Source organism: Psammomys obesus, unplaced genomic scaffold (genome assembly GCF_907164565.1).
Source record: "Psammomys obesus unplaced genomic scaffold, mPsaObe1.curated_primary_1811, whole genome shotgun sequence".
Classification (NCBI taxonomy): Eukaryota; Metazoa; Chordata; class Mammalia; order Rodentia; family Muridae; genus Psammomys; species Psammomys obesus.
The window spans coordinates 8,710,084-8,735,080 of record NW_026596039.1 but is presented as its reverse complement, the minus strand read 5'-3'; positions in this window follow the sequence as shown (position 1 = coordinate 8,735,080).

The following is a 24,997-nucleotide window of genomic DNA, read 5'->3' as shown; positions in this document are numbered from 1 at the left end:
TATTACAGTTATTTGTGTATGTTTCTATCTTTGCCCCAGACTGTGAGTTTCAACACTGAACTCCTAGCACTTAGCTAGTGCCTGCCACATAATAGGCCTTAGTAAATATTTTAAATAAATTAATGAATGAAATAAAGTCAGTCTCCAAGGGTTCTCAGCCTACAAAGAAAGAATGTGTTCAGACAATAAGCACTCTGATGAAAATGCTGTCCTAAGAATCATGTGGAGAAGGTTATAAAGGAAAAAAAAAGATATAGATTTTTCCCTAAAGGAGCTTATAAATGGAATGGAGAAGCAGAATACACGCATATGAAAGCGCCTTAAGACAATTTATCAAATTACCTAAAAGCAATCACATTTTCAAACTTTGAGGCACACGTTGATGGACTTCAGAAGAGCCATGGGGCAGGCACAGTTCATCAGGAGAAAGTTGCTTGGAGAATAGGAATTATTATGGCAGGCACTGGAAAATAAACAAAGTTCACAGAAGTAGTACCTGTGTTGGTGGGAAGTGAGAGCAGCTACAGGCAACCTGCAAGGGTTGTTAGAAGCCTGGAGTGCTACAGCACTGCAGCACTTAAAGAAGATGTTCTGTGCCTGTGCTGGACAGACACACACACACACCATATATACAGACACATACATAAATACATACACACACAGACACATTCACACACACATGCACTCACATGCACACACGCACACACCTTCCCTATGAACAGTGTCTAGGGTGATGGGCTTGAAGTATTTCCCCTCCTCTGGAGATAAGTCTTCTCTCCTCAAGTGCTTCCTAGTGTGCTGTCGTGTCGGTGCTTTGAAGGTAGCAGATCTGCAGTTCTCAAGAGCACCCTCCCAGGACTGGGCCTGCTCTAAAAGTGTCCCCATTTTCAGGGTGCCACATAAAACTCACTCAGTTATGATCCTTTGTTCCAGTCCCTTTGATCATCTTAGAAATAAGCTTTCGGAATAGGGCAACAGAGGGCAGAGCCAGGGTGGCGACAGCTTGTCAGTCTTAAGCTGGGAGTCAGAAAGCACAGTGCCTGCTTTGTGAGGTGAGTATGCTGTCGGGGAGGCCAGGAGACCCTCTGCCTGGGCACCAAACTGACTTCCTTAAATAGCACCCACACAGGAGGGCTCCAAGCTCACTCTCAACAGGAACTCTGTGAGCACTGATTCAATATTTATGTCCTGCTGTGATGAGCTGGTGGTTATTTTGGGTGCTGGGGATAAGTTTAGCTGTTGCACTGAGTTGTGTTCAGTAAGGAAAAAAAATACAATCAGTGAGTATATTTTGTACAAAATAATGTATAGATACCATTCGGAAGCCAAGCAAAGATACCATGGATGGTATATGAGACACTTTTCTGCTGCTGTAACAACACAGTGTGTCCAAAAGCCACTTATAGAAGAAAGAGTTTATTCTAGCTTAGGGTCTCATGGCTGAGAGGCATGGCAGTGAGCAGACACGGTAACTGAGAGGTCACATCTTGATTGACAAGCAGGAAGCAGAAAGAGAGATGGAAATGGCACAATTCTTTAAAATCTCAAAGCCTGCCTCCAGGAACTTCCACCAATAAAACCACACCTGCTAAGTCTCCCCAAACAGTGCCACCAACTGGGACCAAGGGTTCAAATACATGAATCTATGGGGGACATTCTCCTTTGAACCACACGCGCTCAGCATAGGAATCCCGAAAGTTGAAATGTTTAAACCGAGACTTGAAGAAGAATAAGGAATCAGTCATCAGGCACTAAGGAATGTATATTCCAGACACACATCTACCATACAAAGGTACTAAGGCTGGGACAGAGTTGGGGCTTTCTCATACATACATACCACACGTATGCACATACAATGTGCACACACAGATCATAACATAGTAACCTATGGAAACATACTATTACCAAGGACAATGTTATGCCATTGAACTATCTAAGGCAGAGGGAACAATGTGCCCTGCCCACCCATAACACACACATAACCTCTAAGAAAAGCTTTATAGAGCATTGGTCTCAACATGGGCAGTAGATGCTGAGCCAAGTCCTATGGACAGTGAACTCCTTGTGTATTTCTGGATTCCTCATCTCTCCTGAAACACGCAACTTCTCATGTGTAGAGACTGGTTATGATCTTTGAGTGCTATTTTAAGATATATCCAATGGGAGGAGGCCAGGGAGGTGGCTTGGTGGGCGGAGTATGAAGACCTGGGTTTGGTTCCTACAGAGCTGAGTTCAGAGGTCCACTCCTGTAATCTCAGGCTGGGGAGGCTGAGATAGGAAGATCCCCGGGGCTCTATGGACGGACAGTCTAGAGAAATTGGCCAGCTGCAGGTTCAGTGAGAGACTCTGCCTCAACAGATAAGGCAGAGAACAATTGAGGAACACACACACACACACACACACACACACACACACACACACGTGCACGCACGCATTCACATCAGAATAGGAATCTAAGACAGTTAAGACCAATTCTCTGTGTGGTGTTCCTTAAAAGTTCAGGCTTACAAGTGGATGGAAGACTGATCAAAACCCTTGTCCAACAAGGATCCCCAGAACTCACTGACACTGTCTCAGAATTACTCCCAACACAGGAGCACTCCTTTCACATAGACAAAGTTCACAAAAGAATCTTGTCTTTTTTCCCTCTTGGGGCTTTTTTAGCTCAAACCCTTTGCCTTATACCTTAATTCTTCTCCTCCCCACAAATGGTGAGAAAGAGAGAGAGAGATCTAGAAAGAACCCTGCAGAACATCTGCTTCATCCACTCACACATCCAGGTCTCTGGGTCCTAAGCTTTCTCCCAGAGTTCTCAGAGCATAATGAGGGAGAAAGACTGGAAAGATGTAGACCGGAAACAGGGTCCAGAAGACACATCCACATTAAAGGAATGCCCAGTGAAATTTTCCCTACACCTAGAGTCTGGATATCTAAACTGGAATGGTGGAAAATCTCTTCGGTCTCCACCAAAGTCTCTAACTCAGAATCTCTAGATGACTGTGGGGCAGGCAGCAGTCAGGGGTACAAATATCACCAGTGTTTTCATATTTGTAGGCGGTTTCAGGTGAAATATGAGGTGAGGAGTGGAGGGAGAGGTGACAACCAATGCCTGTTCTTAATTCATTGGTGTCAAGTGACTCACCTTGGGACCAGAGAGACAGGTGCAGGGCACGGGTGGGTCAGGTCTTTTTGAGGGGTGAAGGGGATGGCCCCTTGTAATCCAATATCCTCTTGGCGCCACTCAGCACTCAAGCCCAAATCCATCACTGCAAATGAACCAGGTGACAGGATTAAATATCCCCTAATTGCAGTCCCCTGGGAGGGGCAGTGCCAGCTGTCTCTTCCACATGCCTAGCCCAGCAGATGGGAGATGAGATACCGAAGGGTCACTTCTGAGGGGACTGGAGGTCACTTGGGTACTAACCACCTGGGCTCAGTGGAAGAAAGAACTGAGGGAAGACTCTGGGTGTGATAATGGGTCTGAAAACAGATTATTGGGTCCTGCCTGGCTCCTTTATGTTTTTTTTGTCACAAACCCTTGGTGTCGTTCATCCTTGGTTATTCATCCTTCCTATTTCCAGGAATAGGGTCTGGCTCCTGTGCCTTTTTCTCTGTGCCTTTTTCTCCTGTCCTTTGACACTTATTACTAGTGATGGAATTGTATCTCACAAAGCCTGATGTGCCCAAGGATACCCAGGAGTCCCCAGCATAGAGACCCTTGCCAGTGTCCGAGTCTGAACTCCAAGGCTGGGTTTTTCCTTCATCTACGATGTTTAGAAAAGAAAGACTACAGGCTTCCTTGTCTGTGGATTACAGCATGGTAGGCTTAATCAAAGCATGGGTTTTCCAATGCCACTGTGGGGATGGAGCAAAATGCAATGTAACTGACATTTCAGCTCTAGAAATGGACTTGGCTGCTAAGCACAAGCTCCCAGCCAAGATAGGCTGCCTTGGGGCTCCTTCTGCTAAGAAGACCTGCAGCAGGAGAAGAGCAGGTGACTTCTGGTGAGCCTTTGGCCCTTTGAAATCTTTGCCATATCACTTTAACACCATCCTCACCAAAACTCAGCTTCCATCAAAGGGCCCTGAGCAGTTTCTGTGGGAATAAGATACATTTCCATTCCACTGAAATCAAAATATTGCAAAATCAGCAGCTGTAGCTATAAGCCAGGAATAGCTCCTAGTATGGAGGCAAGACCACAGGCAAAATAAAAGTTTGCTTGCTAGACTTAGTGAGGTTCAGGCAAAAGGTATATTTTTAAGGCATCAAAAGAGTCCCTCAAGGAGTACGATGAGAGACCTAAAATAGGCTCAAGCAATGTTAGAAAGCACATTAAGGAACAATGAGATTGCAATAGAGACACATTGCCTTTACTCTCATGGATCCATCTTGCACCTGTTGGGTGTGTAGGGTTGTCCTTGGATTGCTTGGACTTGAACTTCATGGTTCATAGAGCAGAAGTTGTGCCATCTTCCCTGGGTCTCTTGCAGTGTTTCCGAGAGCTGATTTATACCAGATGTGAACTAAGGGGAAACTTCTCTGCCCTGAAGAGACTCTACAAGTCCAAGCAGAACTTGCATTGTTGCTTTGGTGCTGAGACAATATGACTCAATTGCCAGGGAGCTGACTTGGACCTTCTTACTTTCTTTGTGGCCTTTCTCTCCCTCATCTGAGCTCTAAACATACGTGAAAGAGAACGACCCTATGCTTGGTAATACAGGGCCAATGGCATTTCTGGGTGGTGCTTTGGGTCCAAATGCCAAACAAACCAAGCTATCTTGGGGCAAGTCAATCTCAGAACAGTAGATTAACAATGAAGGACCTCATCTGTTTTGCAGCCCTGTGATGAACTTGGAAGAGCTAGGGGTAATTTCTAATCGTGCCCCAGTTATAGGAGAAGCCAAAAGCTAGAAATCTTACCCTTGAAATATATAGGTAACTGGAGGAAGTTGTTTCTTGGTCATGGTATGTTTTGGATAATGATAAATTACCACATTGTCCAGGGAGCCCATTTGTTGGAATTACCTGAGGAAATTTTCAAAGTAACAGCCATTCGGCTTCTACCATGAGTTATTCTGATGTTGAGGGTCTGAAGGGCTAGGGCCTGGGGAGCAATTCAGATGCAGCAGAAAGCTGCAGGTTTTCACAATCAGAGAAACTACGTGAGAGGTACCTTGTCTGTGCTATAGACATTCAAGATGGAGCTTGGTCCTGGCAGAGAAGAGGCACTCAATACATATTTGTCAGTAAAGAAGGCGATTTCACAAAATATAGCCAAATACGCTTTATGAAAAAGACAACACAGAAAAAAATGAGAAGATTTTTTAGGATTTAGCAGTCTTCTCAGACCCACTTGAATGTTACTGTTCTTTTGTTTGGACTCCCAGGATACACTTTGAGGGGCCTGGATTGAGGGCTCTGCTATTTCCACTAAGTTTGCTCTGTAAGCATGAAGCTTGGCTCCCATGAGCATAAAGCAGAACAGATGTGATAATGGTTCGTCTTGTTTCTTCTCTTGTCATATTTCATTGCTATTATTGCATTACCAGTAATAACAATAATAGTGGATGTTTTTCTCTCATTATCTCATTTCCTCATTAGGGATCTTAAGGAAGAAATAGGGAATCACTATCTCCATTACAAATGAAAGAAGTAATGCATAAAGAGGTCATATGTTTCATTTATTCTGCCATCATATAAATGGAAAATGGCAGGATGAGACTCAAACCAGAGTTCTGGGTGATAACTCGGGGTTCATGGTACTCTACGCTACATAGAAAGAACTTATAAACATCCAGCCAGTGACTTCCTTCATGTGTCATTCCAAGCGAGAAGAGCAGAATGACAGAGATCATTCACAAATCTCTGGTAAAGTTGTGCTTCTTTATCGGATGCTTGTCTGACCAAAGCTCTTCATTTTATGTGGGATCATTAAAAGGTAGAGTAAGACAGCTAATATAAAGACTCACCGGTAAGTGAGGCATAGACAAATCATTTCTGACTCTGTAATATGGATAATACAAGAGAGAGAGAGAGCTTTATTCTACAAAACTCTGGTGTGAATTTGAGGACTCTACCTATCATAGAAGCCAGGTCAATATGCGCTCCTGTTCGGGACGTTAATAAGAAAGTCTCTTTCATGAAAATAAATTGTCAAGGCAATTGCGTTTCCCTCCTGTTGTCCCAGAGCCAGCACTTTGTGCTGCTAGGCTATCCCAGCAGCCCAGAATTTACACTGAGACAGACCATGCCTAAGTTGAAGCTTAGCAGTTTAGGCTATTGGAAGCTTTTGCTGTTGTCCCACAAATCATCAGAGCCTCAAGCTAGATCTAGATGATGACCAAAGAATGATCAACAATGATGATTTCTTTCTTATTTATGTGTATTAACTCTATGAAATAATAGGCTTCATTATGACATCTTCATGTGCTCACGTATGACACTTCAATCATATTGACTATATAATTTTCTTAATATCTAAATCTTTATCTTAGAAATGCCACTCATTTAAATATAAGAATAATGGCTGAACACTTATCCCAGGCCTTTCCCCTAAATTTATTAAGCAACGGTGAAACCCATGACCTTTTTGAACATATGGCTTTAGCCATTTTGAACTGCCTACTTGATTAATACATCCCAGTCTGTTTGATTAAGTAGCCATAGCCAATCAATGCACTTTAGCATCTTGTTGTTCTAATGCATGAGACCACCAACAAAATAGACAATAATCTTGATGATGGGTCTTTGAGGTTTAGAAAGATAAGGTGGAAAGTAGGAAGTCACCAGCTTCCTAGTATGGCGACAGCTTGCTTTAAGGTAAGAGGTGGTACAGATATCAGCAGAAGAAAGATGTTCTTTATTACCTCTCTTGTCCCCAGGGCCTAGATATACAAAGAGTGTTGTCCACAGAAAATTCTAGTGGCCTACAGAGTAGCCTAGTTCCTTACCAGCCCTTCCCATTCCCCAGTATGCCAGCCCTCGGGCCTCTAGGTCTCTGTCAGCTCTAACAGGGGGTGGGATTGGTCAGGGCATTCATTGGTTCTGAAGTTTCTTCTACTTAAACCAATTTGTTAGGTGCTTCATGATTTACGGCCATAGTGGAAAATGGGGCTGGATATTGATTCTTGGCCTTTTCTATTGCAAATGGGTGTAATGTTTTATAGTATGTCAGAATAATAGCAGTGGGCACTCTATCAATGTCAAATGTTAAAAATGATCAGCTATTGTGATGTAGGAGATTAAATATGAAAGCTTGATGGGTATATAAAAGCGAAATGGCAATAATAAAGGGATTTTTATGTTCGGCTCATTGCTCTCTGGAATCCACCTGGGGAGCTATTAGAGCCAATTGTGCTGATCAGTGACTTGTTACCTTGTGTTTAAGGATGGGACAGGTGTGCCCCTCCCTGGGTGCTGTTCAGGAGAACCAAGGTGTCGAGATCAGTTTGGATGGCCACACTTCCAGGTGCCACTCCTGCCTAGGAAGAGGATCAGTGTCACCAACAGCCAGCCAGAAACACTAGAGGCCACCAGAACCCTGTTTCTCTTTGGTCGTCGTGGTTTCATATCTATGTCTTCTTGAAGTTATCCAGAGAGAAAATGGTCCTTTTCTATATACTTGCCAAAGACTACAGCTGGACCAGTTCTTTTCAGTGATTTTCGTAGTTAGTCTTCTATTAGAATTGGGGTTCAGAGAAGTAAAGAGATTATATACCCAATGCCATGCAGTCCGTAATTGGTAGAGTTTGATCAAGCTCAGGCTAAGTCCAGAACACTGTCTGCAATCTATGCTCAGCTGCTGGAGGTGTACAAAGCTGCCATGATCTGCTAGACCAGCACTGGACCATTAAAAATAATAAGACCCAGGCAGGCAGTTTCGAATGCTCTCTCACACACATTAATGAATGAACAGGGTGGGCAACACCAGAGATGATGATAAATAAAGATGAAAAAGCCATACTAAAAGCATTATTTTGTGAGCTAATTAAAAAATATAACACAAAAAGTTTGAAGACATATAGACAGTGCTGATCCGAGAAGCCACAAATAATTGAATAAAATCCTGGTGCTGTGAGTGAGACATTTCCCGATGCTTTGTTGGTTAGAGACCAGAACAGGCCAGGTTGTTAAATTACCCTTGGTTGTCCACCAGAACTCGATGGTAGAACAGGACATGAAAGTGGCCAAAATATATTATATACATGTACAAAATTGTCGAAGAATAAAATAAATAACTAAAATAGGCTTGACTAGCCTCACAAGTATTGCTGTAATTCCAGCAGACAAAAATATATGAAAACAGTGATGCGTGGAAAAGCTGACTTTTCCTAAAAGGCTGTTTTCTAAGCCCAATCAACCCAGTTGTCTTCTGAACATGAATCCGAAAGCGCCCCTCGTTTGTGACAGCTGAGCGGGGGAAGGACTTTAGAAACTGCAATGTGCTTATGAGGTGTGATTTACTGTTACTAGTGAACTTTACAGAAAGCTCTCCTGGAGTTTTCCACAAGCCCTGGCTCCATTGTCAGATTGTGTGATTCTTCATTGGTCCATTGATAATGAATATGATGGTAAGGGCTGTCAGTCTATAATCCTGAGGCTGATTCTATCCCTGGGACCTCACAGTTCTGAAATTCTCACATCTATCCATCTGTCTCTAGGGGCCAGGGCAGTGTGAGGACCTGGGTCAGCAGGACGGACATAGCCACTAAGGACAGTCATCTCTGCTGTCCATTCCATGGGCTCATCAGTAGGGCCACAGCCTAATTCCCATCAGGTCTGTTCACAGCTTGTCACCCTTCACCCAGACTCCTCTGGGGCCTCATTGTCTGAATTATTTCTATTCATTGTATATTTTCTTACATTAATTTCAATTAATTCACTGTGCCAACAATGGCAACAACAAAATGAAAAGAAACAAGTTAAACAACCAATTTTATGTAAACCAACATGAACAGAACAGTGTCTTTGCAACATGCAATCAATGTATGGGTGCCGTTTTACATCCTATTTATAGAAGGCCTGTGTTGATGTCTCAAAGGCACCATACAATTCTATGTGGACTATCACATTCTGGCACTGAGTAGCCATGTGGCTGGTGCTTACCATTCTGTAAGCTTAGCGCTAAATTAGATAAGATGTGTGGGGACAGAGGACATCCCTGTACCCTGGAGAGGTAGCGCTTGCATGATGGCATGTATTCTTCACAAAGTAGGCGTGTTCTATAACATTCTTAGAAAATTGATTTTAAAATGCAAATTATAAACTCCGGTACCATCTAAAGACAGACAGACTTAGGTAAGGGCTTCTAAGTGAGGTAAGAAAGCGTGTTAGAATTTGTAGGCCTCTTAAGGGGTCTGGAGCCTTTTATGTTATATAAAAATGAACACGGATTTATATAGCCTAAAAAATATATTAGCCCTTGTGGGGAAGAGAACTCCTTGGATGATGCTGCTCTCACAATATTGCAAATAACCAATCGTTTTCTGAGAAGAGACCACGAACTGCACAATCTTACAAGACAGGTAAGTCTTAGGCTCCAGGTGGGACACCATTCAGCCCATGAAGGTATCTGAGCCATTGATAGCTCTTGCTAAACACACAGGAAACGTGCTAACCTAGCTGAATTCACATGGGCAGATGAATTAGGTCCCGAAACATCGATTTGCTACACTAAGGGTAGGGAAAGAGATGCCAGAGCTGCCAGCTTCGAGATAGAAACATGAATGGTCTAGCCCTGGTCCTGTAAGTAGGGAGGGAAGGGGTGGGGACAGCAGAGTTTGGGGTACAGTAGAGCTACTTCATTTCTGGGAGCAAATAGTGTAAAGCACACAATGCCAGCCCAGGGATCTAACACCAGGTCCCTTTCTACTCTAGACAGGCTGTCACTCTGACAGCTATCAAGCCAATCAGGAGGGTAAATTAAGGTTTCCTTCTATTTTTTTTTTTCTTGAGGGGCAGGAGATAGTTAAAATGCTGATCTTCCAGTGACAGGTTTCTGAGCTAGGAGGGAACTGTCACTGCTGCCACTCTCACTCCGGAGCCTCTCAGGAGGAGCATGTCAGGGAAGCCAGCCTCCTCCTTAGGAGACCAGCTTGCTCCCTAAGGGCATTTAGACACAAGTCACATTGCCTGATCTGCCCTCCTGGGACCCAGAGGACAAGAACACCAGGCTGCACCTGTTCCCTTTGCCATTGGAGCCAGGGGTCAACTTTCCACTCTGGGGGAGAAAAACTCTTCCTCCTTCCCTTAATTGTGGCATTAATAATTAAGTTGCTGCTTTCATTGCATGATGTCTCACTACAGAATGACATTGGCCACAGGCACACAAAGGCACCCCCCCCAACCCCCGTGTCCTTGCATGGGTTCTGGAAACTGCATATCAAGTCATTTCAGAGTAAAATATCACGAGCAAAAATGTAAAATAAAGAAACAACAAGGATGTATGTGTGCTTAATTACACGAGGACTTTATTAGCGGGTGCTAATTAAGGCATGTTATGAAGTCTGATGAATGTCTAAAATTACTCACTTTGGTAAATAGTTTTGACGCGAGTAATTTGTTTAAAACAAGAACTTGGTGGGAAAGTTCAAGCAATTTTATTTTTGCCTGGGTAGCACATTATGTGATGTCTAGGGGGATAATTAACTATTAGTAGATTAATGACAGAAGCACATTCATTCTCCTGTTTCCCCACACTCTCCCAGTTGTTCGTGCTGGATGTGCGGGGCTCATGCTACTGGGAACTCCATAAACACTGACCATCTGCTGAAGTTGAACCCATTCCACAGATGGGATGAGCTAATGCTGTCTCACGATCTGTTCATGGTCCTGGAGTGCAGAGGTCTGGGCTTTCCCTCTCTGGCAACAGATCATGGAGTGAGCAGATGGGCTTTCTCTATTCCCAGCACATGAGAATCGCTTCGCTCCTGTTAGAATCTGAGTATCTGTGCCCCTCCAAAAGGCATATGTTAAAATCCTAACCATGGATGGAGCTGAGAAATGGACCTTTGGTGGTGACAAGTAATGAAGTTGGAACCATTATGTTGGGGATAGTGTCTCTATTAAAGAGACCACAAAGAGCTAAGTCATGCTTTCATTGGGTAAAGACTCAGAAGATGCCTTCTATGAACCAGGTGGCAGGCCTTCAGACACTAAATCTTTCAATGCCTTGATCTTGGCCTTCCCAGCATCCAGAACTATGAGTAATAAATATTAGTTGGAAGCCCTCATCTTTACTAGTGACTTTTTTCGTTATTTTGAACAAATATGAAAGAAGCAGTAATTTTTTGGAAAAACAGTTTACTTGGCTTACAGTTTGAGGGGATACAGTCCATTGTGGCAGAGAAAGTGTGGGACGGGAGTGTAAGGCAGCTGGTTAACATTGCATTTGCAGTCTGAAGGCAGAGAGCAGGACCTGAGATATTGCTCAGTGAGTAAAACATTTGACCTGCAAGCCTGGGAACCTGTGTTTGGGTCCCCATAACTCACTTAAAAGTGGACACCATAATGAATGTGTCAGTAATTCAGGCATTTTTGTACCACAGTGGTTCTCAACCTTCCTAATGCTGTGACCCTTTAATACAGTTGCATGAAATTATTTAGTTGCTATTTCACAACTGTAATTTTGTTACTGTTATGAATCATAATGTGAATATCTGATTTACAGGTTATCTGATGTGTGACCACTGTGGGGGGTTCGCGACCTGCAGGCTGAGAACTGTTACCTTACCTGAAGATGAGTTGTAGAGAAAGAAGAGCCAGGAGCTTGCGGCCTGCTTAGATGATGTACACAGTGGTGGACAGCCAGAGATCCTGTTTCCAACAAGGTGGAAAGTCAGAACTAATACCCATGTTTGTCCTCTGACCTTCCACCCCACAGTGACACACAGGAACATACACACAGACACCCAAAGGAACAGAGAGCAGACAGGAAGTGGAGCTTGGCTCTAAAGCTTCAAGGCCCACCCCCAGGGACCCACTTTTTCCAGGAAGGCTCTGCCTTCTAAAGGCTCTACAACCTTCCAAAACATTGTCACTAGCTGGGACCAAGTGTTCAGACACATGGATTTTTGGGGACATTTCCTATCCAAACCCAACACTGTCCAAAAGCCCACTTCTAACACCATCGAGGTAGAGGTCTGGGATGAGTAATGGGAGTCACAAACATTTAGGCCATAGCAGTCTCTAGGTTCCACTCTGTGCAACACACAGGTGAAGGCAGAAGACTCAGTCACTTTCTAGTCAGTGCTGAGGCTTCCTTCCCATAGCCCTAAACCTGGGAGTACTTCCTGGAGGCAGAAAACAGGCTTAGAAGAAGGCTGAGACAGAGGTGCTATCCTCTACTCCATCACAAAGCCCCACAGAAGATACCCCCACTCCTCATTTCTTTTTTGTTAATTTCCTTTCTTTTTCTTAAACCCAAGTCTGAGGCTAAATCCACCGTGGGATGAGGAAGGCACTTTAAACTTCACCGGCTTCCAAGCTGAAATGGGGAGAGTTGACAGGTATGCTAATCCTCCTCTATTAAGTCTGCAGAAAATGACATTAAAGGTATTGGTTAAAGACACGGCTCAGTGTTTGAGCAATTTAATGAAGTGTTACGCACAAGCTGACCTTGTAGAGGGAGAAGCTCGGGGCTCTCTTGGCGTTTCAGGAGGCCCTGGCCACTCTGTTTGACATCTGAGCTTAACACCAACCCTGGACTCATTACTGTCTGTGAGGTTCTGGGAACAGCCAACAGGGAGACCAGCCTTCACTTGCAGAGTCCGGTGATAGAGAGGGAAATAGTGGCTGCTGATCTTCGGTGTCGGGAGGCCAGAGGTGCTGGTTTGAATGACATGTTCAGTTTTCATAAACATGGGCAGTGGTCCCCACAGGGAGCCAGAGGAGGAGGGAAGGAGGGGGACTCTCACAGTGGGAACAGTGGACAGGATCAACCGGGTAGAAAAGTCAGGGCCTCCAGCTGGTGGCTGATTGCCAGGTGAGTCGGTGGAATTTGGACAGGGGTCTCTCTCCACAGAGCCTGGGAAGGGAGATATGTTCAATGCTGCTGGAGAAACGTGCATTACCAGAAAGGGTACAGAGAGGCGAACTATCTCCACCCAGGCTGCAGCCCCATTTACTCACTAATTGATCTACTAGCCAAATGCCACTAGGCATCTGCCATTAACCTTCTCTCTCTCCAACTGTACCCTTATTACTGTGTCTCATTTACCAAGGTCTTCTGTGCTAGAATGTTCAAAGTCTCCTCCCTACCACAGGACCTTTGAATGTACTTTACCCTTTGTCTGGGGTGGCTTTTTTGTCTTACGATTTTCATAGTGACGAAAATTGTCATTGTCATCTATCATGTAAATGTGTTGGGTCACAGTCATAGCCATCCTGGGGCAAAGAAGGTCTGAAGGTCGAGCCTTCCTGCTTCCATAGCAGCCTATATGTTATCTTGTTGGAGAGGCAACTGGGCAGTTTGTGAATAGGATAAAGCCCACTGGCATTTCTGGGAACAACAGCAAATTAATGTTTATTGTGTATAATCATTTACATCAGCTTCGGAGTAGCTCAGTGCAATCAGCCCTCAGTATTCACGGGCTCCACATTTGCAGATTCAATCAACCATGCACGAAAAGAATTCAAGGAAAACTGCATCTGCAAGGAACATGTGCGGACTCTTTTTCCTTGTCATTCTTCCCTCCACGGCGTAGTGCAGTGGCTGTGCAGGCTACACGGACATTGCATGAAGCATTAAAGTGAATCTAGAGACAATCTTAAAGCCTGCCTGTGAGTTAGGCTGGACGTAGGCACTATGTATGTACTTTAGATAAAATGCAAACACCTCCAGATTTGGGTATCTGCAAGGGTCCTCGAGCCAACCCCTGCAATACCTTTAAAACTTCTTCCATGTTATCATCTCATGTGAGATTTCTAAGGCAGAAAGAATTTGCTGGGTGTTTGAGGAGAGAGACACAAAACCCAAGGCTGATGGATGCTGGGGGTGGGCAAGGAGAGAGTTTTATAGCTCAACCAGATTTAAGTCTTCTGGCCTGTGAAAAGGAGTGTTTCCATGTCTGTTCACAGTATGTATGCCTCTCTTGGTTCATGAGGCAGGAGGACAAGCTGAGAATGCAGATGCCAGAGTGGCCTACACTGGGGAGGGGGGATGAGGCATTGGGAAGCAGCATCAACCAGAAACCCACCTCTGCATCTTCAGCATGCTGTGCAGAGGAAGGCCAGCAAGCACAGTCCTGTCCTCAAGGCACGCTTACTAACAGCCTGGCCCACAGTCTTTGATAGGCCTTGCCCTTCTATGTTGTTTGTCCTTTCCTGCCTCCTTAAGCATGTACTGATTGCTGCCACACTCTACCTGAGACACCAGGAAACTTGTCTCCTTCATTTTGGAGACATTTCACATTTTGGAGAAAGAACCACAGTCAGGCTTTATAGGGGAGAAACTCACTCATTAGTGAATAGCTGTTGAACGCCTCCTCTGTGCCTTTCCCTCTGCTCGGGCTCAAAAATGAATTGACACCCTGAGTTCTCATTGCTGCATTCTCTGTGCTTAGCTACTTAGACACACTGTCTCCCTTTACTCTCCCAACCAGCCCATGAGACAAGAGCAGCCATGTCCGCTTCTGTCTGGAGAGGACACTGGGGCTTAGAGATATATCGGTTGCCTAAGATTACACCATAAGAGAGAACATGACCTAGACACACACACACACACACACACACACACACACACACACACACACACACATCTACATAACCCAGGGAGTCAGGGAGTCAGGCTACAGAGGGCTCTATACACACCGAATTGGTAGGAATAATGCCTCCTGCAGGTGTGCTGGGCTCAAGACAGGGACTGTTCCATCATAGCTGGACCAGAGGGGAAGACTTACTACAAAGGTGTTCTATCATCTCTGGCTCTCCCTGCTTTCGGATTCTTTATATAGACTAGCCAGAGGAGAGTGCTGAGAATATTTTCTATACTCCCACATTGTGTGGTGCCAAACAGACGGTGATCTGTGGACTTGAAGCCCTTGTGTGGGGGACAGGCTTCATGGGAAAATGGGGGCTGGAGATGCCAGATCATAACTTACACTAATCACTATGGCCTTACAATGTGGTTATCACTATCCATGTCATGAATGGTTTCAGGCCATCCCTGTTGTGGGAAGGACATACTAACATCCCTCTTTCCCTAAATCATCACTCTGCAAATCTGCCAAGACTCTGGTCTTTCTGGATTATTCTGACTACATGTCTGAGTGACATGACATGCTGGTGTTGTGCATTTGGTGGAGTGGAGCAGATGACATTCACAGACATAAGCATCCAGAAAAACAAAACAAAACAAAACAAAGAATGGTCTTATATTTGGATTCTGACATATGATAAAGGTTCTGCCTTAATTGTTTGTTCAATCAGAAAACGAAGTAGTGAGTGAGGTTTAGGAGCAGGTGGCTGAAGGTGGTGCTTTCAGACACCTGGGTTTAAGCGTCAGTTCTGTCTGAGCCATGCTCCAACCGGGAACCATGCATGGAGATAACCTAGAACCCCTGCACAGATGTGGCCCATGGCAGCTCGGTCTCCAAGTGGGTTCCCTAGTGATGGGAGCAGGGACTGTCTCTGACATGGACTCAGTGGCTGGCTCTTTGTCACCTCCCCCTGAGAGGGGAGCATCCTTGCTGGGCCATGGAGGAGGACAATGCAGCCAGTCCTGATGAGACCTGATAGGCTATGGTCAGAGGGAAGGGGAAGAGGACCTCCCTTATCACTGGACTTGAGGAGGGGAATGGTAGGAGATAAGGGAGGAAGGAGACAAGGGAGGGGGATAAAGCTGGGATACAAAATGAATAAACTGTAATTAATAAAAAATAATTAATTTTTAAAAAGCTTCAGTTCCCCTCTGCCTATGCTAAATAAGCTTGGGCAAGTCATTCAACTCCTAACTCATCTCTAAAATGGGAGCCACTGTTGAATCTTTATTAGGGATTTTCTGGGGATTTACACTAACACACACTCAATGCTTGGAGTAACATGGAGCTAGGATGGGTAACTTCCTGAGCCTTTCCATTGTACATCTATTTTGGAGCAAGCACTAGGAAGTGTAAGAACAAACCAGACGATATCCTGGCCCTGCATGTACACTCAAACAATTCATAGCCTAGAGGGGATCCAGGGCTATCACTACAGAGTGAGTAAACTTAGGAGAAAGAGATCAGACTCAACAGGAAGTAGCAGGAACACCTGATTGGCAGGAACACAGCCAATCTGCTGTGGCTGAGAAGCAAAGAGATAAACAGGAGGCTGGTCCCAGGACCAAAGGATGCTGACCAAGTCTTCAATGCATGGCCACCCTGAAAACTCAATATCCAAATTGAAGCACATCCCTCCCCTCATAATGGTCAGTCTTGGTTGTCAATTTCACTGGGCTTGGAGTCACCATGGAAACACATCTTTGAGTGTGCCTTGGTTGCATTTCCAGAGAGGTGTAGTCAAAGAGAAGACCACCCTGAGTGCAGGCAGCACTACCCAATGGGCTTAGGCGTAGCATTCATTTCACTCTGCTTTCTCACTGCAAATACAATGTGACCAGCTTCCCCACATTTCTGCTATCTTCCCCACCCTGATGGAGCCCAAGTCTCACAGTCCCAGCCCAAAGGAATCTTTTCATTAAGTTACCTTTGTCAGGTATTTTCTCAAACAACATCCTTGCATCTATCTCATCTTTTTTTTTTAATTTTAATTTATTTCTTTATTTCTTCTGGTTGAGTACCATCTCTGGAATTCCATTATAATCCCTTTTGCTAACACCTATGTATGACAAGAACATACACTTCTAGGCCAAGCAAACATCTGAAGTTGCCTCAGTCCATAAAGACAGGTCAGGTTCATCTAGATCTCAGCTTCCAAGTTCTATTTCTAGGATACTATGTACACGCAAATGCCAGTGAGACAGAGAGGGCCCAGCAGGTATCAGCAGCCAGGGGAAGACCCTACCCTTCCTCGGGAGGCAAAAAGGAACAAAGAGTCAGCTCTCTCTCACCTTTCCACTCCACAACAATTCTACCTGGTGCACACAGCTGCGGTCACAGACCTTTGTGTCACCAGAGATAGGGTACAACATGTGCTGAGATACTAGTAGATTATTTAGAAAATGGACATCGTGTGTGTGTGTGTGTGTGCGTGTGAGTGCATGTTCACTCTGAGCAAGTTAAAGTATTACACTTGCTTTTTAATATTTTTTAAAGAGTGCAGTTAGACACAAAACTTTGGCATGAGTAACCTCAGACTCACATGCCGATCAAATGGATTCCTGAACTTCTCGAGTGCTTAAAGTGTACACACTTTAACTTGAGAAATTACCAGGTTTGTCTAAAGAAAAATTTCAAACATAAAACATGAAGCTCATTTGAAGGGAAAAATTCTCCAGTGGAGTGAACCCAGCCTGTCACAGGAAAGTTAAACCAGGCATAAAGCAAAATGTCAGCTGTGTGGGAGAACCAGCTGTCTCTCTCACTAGTTTTTTTTTTATATAAAAAATATTTTTATAAGCTAGATCAGATTATAGTAGAATATATGAATGTCTGAGGCTGGACATCAGGAGGCAGGGAGTGAGAGACCTTACTCCCTCGAGGGTTGCTTGGCTTTCTCTGGGAGAATTCAGGATTTTTTTTTAAACTCTAAATAAAGTACTCTAGAGTGACACATTCATAAGCAGCAAAAAATTGCTCAAATAAGAGACATCATCAGCTGTTTATTTTACAAGCTTTTTGCTAAAGGAGGAGGGAAAAAGAAATAAAATCTCTTTTTTCTTCCTCGTGCTCTTTCAACAGTGTGGCCAGTCAATTCCTTCCAGGCTCTGTTTTCCTCAGAGACCTGTCTTGGAACAGGAGGGTGGTTTCTGCCTCCCCTCCCTTGTTTTCTCCACCTCTAGCTGAACTATCTATTCACCATCCAAAAAGAAGAAAAGGCAGATGAGTCTCTGGCCCCATGAGGGTGTGTTGGAGATGGAAGATGAAGTGTTGTATGTGGAGTAAAGGGTCCATCTCTGAACAATCTTGCTGGTTTACAGGAGCCTACCACAGAGGGCCTCTGAAAGACTCTACTCTGCAGAGTATCAAAACAGATGCTGAGACTCAAAGCCAAACTTTGGGCAGAGTACAGGGAATCTTATGAAAGGAGGAGAAAGAAAGACCTGGAGGGCACAGGAGCTCCACAAGGAGAGTAACAGAACCAAGAAATCTCAGCACAGGGGTGTTTTCCGAGACTGATACTCCAACCAATGACCATGCATGGAGATAACCTAGAATGTAGAGATGTAACCCATGGCAGCTCAGTATCCAAGTGGGTTCCATAATAATGGGAACAGGGACTGTCTCTGACATAAACTAATTGGCCTACTCTTTGATCACCTCTCCCTCAGGAGGGTGCAGCCTTACCAGGCCACAGAGGAAGACAATGCAGCCAGTCCTGATGAGACCTGATAGACTAGGATCAGATGATAAGGGGAGGAGAACCTCTCCTATCAGTGGACTCGGGTAGGGCCATGAGTGGAGAAGAGGGAAGGAGGGTAGGATTGGGAGGGGAAGGGGGAAGGAGCTACAGGTGGGATACAAAGGGAATAAACTGTAATTAATAAAAATAAAATATTATTTTTAAAAAGGAAAACAACAGTGCATTGTATATTTCAAAAATCTGGGGGCAGGGGAGGAATGGTCAAGGTTTTAACAATAAAGAAAGGTTAAGTGTTTGATGGAATGGATATAGTTAACCAAATTCAAGCAGTACGTAGTATCTATATGTATGGAAGAAGCATCACGTAGCACCCCATCAGCACATACAGTTTTCTACATTTACCTGTCATGCTGAAACAAACCTAACATACGCTCTAAAAAAATGAGAGGAGAAAAACAGAGTAGTAAGAAGCCTGGTCCCTTTGCAGTTGACTCACTCTAGGCTCTAGCACGGCCTAACCAGGGAAGAGTACAGACTTCTAATCTCACTGAACTCTGCATTCCAGGAAGCACCTTTGTTCAGGGTGTAGGGCCACGGATAAAAAGCTTTCCCTCCACATGCCCTCCCTTAACCTACCTGCTCTGAAGGGCAGAGGCATAGATGAACCACCATGGCTTTGTTCCTCTCTCATGCTGTGCCTTTTGAGCTGGGCACAGTAGGGCCACATAAGGAATGGTACTCACAAACGTGGTTAAGGGTTCTTTAATCACCAGTTGGTTCCAGAACTGGCAGTGGATAGCATCGCCTAGTTGCTTGCTAGAAGGTAGCTTCTTAATCATTGTACTTGCTGAGCCACAATCTGCATATTAACAAGACTCTAGGGAGTTGAGATGCACAGTGCTGGACCAAGCTCAATGGTCCAACCTGGGCTACAGCAATGGAGAAAGTTTTGACCTCTGAATCTCCAGGCTGGGGGTTAAACCACCTCCAACAAAGTTCTGCCCCTCATTAGAGTTTTGTGGTGCGTAGTCTCTACAGCGTCTGCCTGGCTCTAACAATTCTCACATGCAATTGGTGTAGAACTAGACAGTAATGTCCTCAGGTCACTGCTGAAGTTCAGCTGTGTTCTACACTAATTATCTAAGGGCATCACAGACTGAACGCCACCTTTCCAAACATCTTCTACCTAAAATGGGCTGATAGCTGAAACCTGTTGAGCACTAACACAATGACACAAGCAGAAAATTCTACAACCTATCTCACATGACAGGTTGCAGAAAAGGAAATGCAGGCATCCTAAAAACGTATAAAATTACCTTCAGCTACACGTATAGGGTACTCATGAAATGGAGATGAATTTCATGTTTAGACTTAGGTTCCATTCCTAAGCTATCTCAAAATATACATGAGAGCGTTGAGAAAAAAAAAAAAGTAGAAATCCAAAACGCCTTTGGTCCTAAGAATTTTGGATGAAGGATACTAAGTCTGAGCCAACATTGCTTACACAGATATTATACTTGCAGTCTTCCCTGTATCCTGTCAGGTGATTCTCAAAACTTTTGCATGAGGAGACAGGTGGAGGGTATATTGAGGTGAAAGGACCTGCTAGGTTACACTCAGGCATAGCAGGAAGGGAGAAGAGGACTCTGGCCTGGACTTCTCAGTGATGTGTGAATTTGGCTCTTCAGGTAAAACCCAGATGGGATTTGAAGTTTTTCTTCAACTGAGGGAGTTGTGGATTCTACGACTATTGGACAGAGGACTATAGTCCCAGTCAATAGTAAATCAATTAATTTAGCCTTCCCAATAGCCCCATCCACTCACCCAGGTTTAGAGGCTCCATGCCTGGTGAGAAGTCAAAACAGCTCATGCCACGTACCAATCAGCCCATGGCATTGATTGAACACCTACTGTGGGCAGCACACCAGGCCAGGAACTGCGTGGCAGGGGTTGAGGGAGGGGGACACAGCAAATAAATGGTTTTCTGGAACTATACAAAGGACTCTGTCCAAAGAGCTAGCTGCTCAGTGTTCCATAGAGAGAGTAATGTCCTGCAAATGTCTGCTGAGTTTTCGTGCCAACAGAAATAGACTGTCTCAACAGATGAGTGTGTGCTTTCGTTGGCTAGAAAATAAAAACGTATAGAGTTTAATGACTGCCCCCCTTGCCTTTGCTGACAGCACTCAGTCAATCTGTCCACAGGGTGTCATTTCCCTGCAGAGGTCTGAGCCTGTCTACTGTTTCTGCATCTCTTTAATAGTCCATGCTTTTTTTTTTTTCTGCCTGTTCTGTGGTGTGAGACGCTCTCTACATCCTTTTCTAGTTATGGGGGCCGGACATAAAATACATAAATTTTAGGGCATGTTCCATTCTGCTTTAAATGGTGGAGGAAAGAATGCAATAATTTTATGAGTTCTAGGCACCTCAATGTTGAGGCCACAGCAGGGACTTTAGGTGTCCCATGGAAGGGGACAGGTGATAATTAGTTCTCTGGGTCTCAATTTCCTCACTCATAAAACAAGAATGGCAGGTGAATTCTGCCAATGTTGTCTTGTGGAAAAATTGCAAAGTAGATAAACAGTAGGTACAGTTTGACAGAAACATACAGAATGTGAATGAGAGTGACTGGGCACTGGGTTCAAGACAGAAACACTACTGAAGCTTTGAGCCAGTGTGTGAATCAGCTCTTAGTTGGGTGTGTCTTTCTGTAGATGGGATGTGGAATAGAAAGATAATCCAGTTTGCAGCAGATGGGAGGAAATAGCTACAGTCTCTTTTCTGTCTTGATGCAGAGATGCTCTCCAGGAAATCATTCCCACTGTTCCTTGGATCCAGTGGCCGGTGTGACTTCCTTTAGCCAATGGGCCATTAACAGCTGTGATAATGCAGAGTCTTGAAAGACTCAAGTGATTTTCTTCTTGCTTTCTTTCAGCTTTAAGACTCCAAGTCTCCTCAGCCACCCTGGTGGCAGATAGATCTGTCTTCAGCCCATCTCATTTCCTCAGCCATCCACCAGGGCTGGCTAACCAGTCCCTATCCATGGCCAATCCTGGAGTACATCAGAGAGCCACCAAGCAGCTGAGCCAGCCCAGAGTTACTCAGTACTGTGACACAGGGAATGGTTGTTGCTGTAAGCTGAGGAGTACTAAGGTCAGTTGTAATGCAACGAAAACCAGTACCAGCAGTGGTAGAGACACTGCCATTTGGACATAGGACAGTTAGATTTAGCAAACTCCCACTTGCAGTGAGTGGAAGGCTGGGGGCCTTTCTATATCCATTTGTGGAACTGGATAATCTTATGTCTTTCCAACTCTACTCTGGTTCATACTCCCAGCCCCGCCTCTATGTTGTTTTGTTTTGTTTTGTTTTGTTTTGTTTTGTTTTGTTTTGTTTTGTTTCAGGCAGGGTCTCATACAGCCCAGGGTGGCCTCAAACTTGGTATGTATCCAAGGATGGCCTTGAACTCTCAACCCTTCCTGTCTCTCCCTGAAAAATGCTAGGATCATAGGCATGTCCCACCAACCCAGCTGAAGTCTCTGCTCTCTCTTTTTATTCATCTCGTTTCCAAGAGGCACAAAAAGGAAACTTCCTGTCCTCAATGTTGCAACTGCTAGGAGAGAGGGGGCAAGCTGCTAAGGACCAGGCCAGGGAACAGGAGAGCTAATTAACCCATCCTCCTGCACACCCTGGCTTCCAACAAAAGGAGCCGTACAAATCGACCCAACAAAATTAGCAGTACCTTCCTTAACACCAGCCCTTCCTTAACACCAGCTCTCTCAGCCGGCACCTCGCAGGGGCTGTTAAGCCATCATTCTCCTCCTCTCAACCCCCGGCCTGTCCCCACTCTCCTTTTCTTTCTTTCTCAAGTTGTTACCACACACGCATCACGTAAGGAATCAAACAGGGACAGGTCCTATTGTTCACCAAAGAGGCAAGAAAAAAAAATAATCAAAAAAGCAGGGGACTTAAAAAAGACCAGAATTATTTCTCAAATAGAATGGGAAAATCTAACATGCCTTATCACTACTGAGAACAAGCACTGTGCAAAACGCCCAGGCCTCTGACTGGCATGCCGGTTGTTTTGAATAGATGCATGACATTGTCAAAGAACCTGCCATTGTGTTGCTGAAAGGCACTTGCAACGTTGCATAAAAATCAGGCGTTCGTGTCACCCTCAGACTAGTCAAAGCTGCTGTTTTTTTTCTTTCTTTCTTTCTTTCTGAAAGAAGAAAGAAGGAAAATAAGAAATGTTCCCGGAATAAGACCTTCAAAGGCAGATAAGCGTTCCTTCTGAAAGACATCGGAAACTGGGCATCCAAGCACAGCCACCAACTAAAGAGGTATTCTGTTGGAAGACATGTTGATGGGCTGGTGGGGAGGTATATGGCTGGCGTGGGACTAGAGTCAGGGTTTTTCTAGACTGAATGCTTCGGGACTGAATCGCTGTCCAAGCCTTCTGGGTTTCCCCGGCCCTCATGTTGTAATTTCTTTTCCAAGTTACTTTCTCTGCAGGCTACTATGCAATTTACATGTGTGGTTCCCTCCCAAAGTCCTGGAGGATCCTTCTCTTGCTGCTCACTTCTCAGGGAGAAGCTGAAGTTTCAAATCCTTGCAACCCCAAAGAAATATGAGTTCAGCTCCAGCTCCAGGACATATTCCTGAAAAACTCAGGCTGATCAACACTCCTCTCTCCCACATCACAGCGCTTGAGGCCTTCCCAGCATACCTAGGCAATCAGTACAGACTGCAAGAAGCAGATTTGACTGTCCTCCATACAGAACAAAAAGGTTCTCTTCCATGAACTAGAGGAGCAAGAATTTTGGAAAGTCATCTGAGAGGTGCAAAGGTGTGTTTGGCCCCTTCACTACATGCGGAGACTGCTTTTTCGAGAGTGCACAGAAGCCGAGGTTGGGAGGCTATAGGAAAGCTAAGAGAATTCCAAACCGTGTCTGCAATTGATGCCTGGCTCTTCCAGTTCCAGAATTAACCTTTAAGAAGACTGGAAATTTTAACTCTAATATTGATTTCACTCCCTGGGTGCCCTGCCGGAAGAGGGTCATCTGGGAAACCAGTCCTGGCAGGGCAGGCTGCTTGATGGACACTGTGGCTACTTGCAGACCCTGCTTAGTTCAGTTGCCGTTAGGTTTCTGACTTTGAACAAATGGCCATTAGCCTGTGTGTGTTCTGAGAGTGGGAATCACTTCTCAGCACCCAGGGGGCTGTGTCGACGGTATGCTGGCTGAGTGCAGGGCCCAAGAACTGTGGACTGCTAGGACAGGCACTGGCTTATTCCCCAACTAGCCTCATGCTTTTGGACTGGCTACTTAACTGCTTTTGAGTCTCAGCTTCCTCATAGGTAAAATTTACTTTGTTTTATTTATTTATTAATGCCCCACTTGTTCCAGAACGGATTTAAGGTGGCTTATCTGTAAAATGAAGGGATTAGACTAGATGATCCCTTTTAAGGTGTCTTCCCGGCTCCAGGACGCTCCAGCAGTCTTACCTTCCACTTGACTTTGCAAAGTCTGCAGTTCAATTCCAAGCTCGAAGGATGCCAGCTGCCCCTCAAGATTCACAGTCACGGAGGGACTGAGGGATTGACTAGGGAGATGTGTGCTTTGTGCTGTGGTAACATTTTATGCTTAGAGCTTTGTATTGGCAAAACAAGTCACAGGTATTAATGAATTTCATACGAATACTTTTAGGAGTTTATATATTGGAGCAATTTCCAAGCAGTTCCCTGCAGCTAATAATTCTCTTTTAAATACTCAGCAAAGCAATATAGCCCCTTACCAATTCTCAGGCCTGTGGAGTCTTTTATGACCTCTCCACAGCGCTGCCTATCACTCACAGGGCAGAGAAGCTCAAGGGCTGGAGAGTCAATTTGAGGCACTTTAGTCTAAGAGGGACACTGACAAATGCGAGTTTGCCTGAAGAGTGTCATCAGTGGAAGAACTGGAAAGAGTACCTTGTGGGAGCAATCGGGGAAGCTGGGATGTTTAGTAGAAGATGGACAGAGTTGCCATGGTGAAGAGCTCTGTTGGAGCTGCCCGTCTGCGGCATGGGTGTCCTGGGAGGTGAGAAACCACAGACACTGCAAATATCCACCATCGGGTGAGCATTTGCGAGACTGCTGGGGAGGAATGGTTGCCCCATTTGGTCCAGTTGTCGAGCATCTGGCAGGAAACAGAATCTGCTGTGTTGTGGAAGTGATGGGAGACACAGATGCAGGCAACTCTTCCCCATTAGGATTCTTCTGGTCGCAAGTAAGAGAAAGCAGTATGGGCATTCCTGATAAAGATTCAGGGGCAATCGTTGTATGAAAGCACTGTTGAAATCAACTGGAGTCAGCTCTCCAAAAGACCAGCAGACTTCCTTCTGTGCTCTGTTCTGCCAGGCATTTTGCTCTTCCCTCTTCTTTCCAGGGCCCATCTCTCTCTACCTCTCCTATTCTCATAGTTCAGAACATGGCAGTGGACATGTTACAGGGCTGACTTCCCCTACCCAGTTCTTCAGTTTCCAGAAAGGTACGCCAGT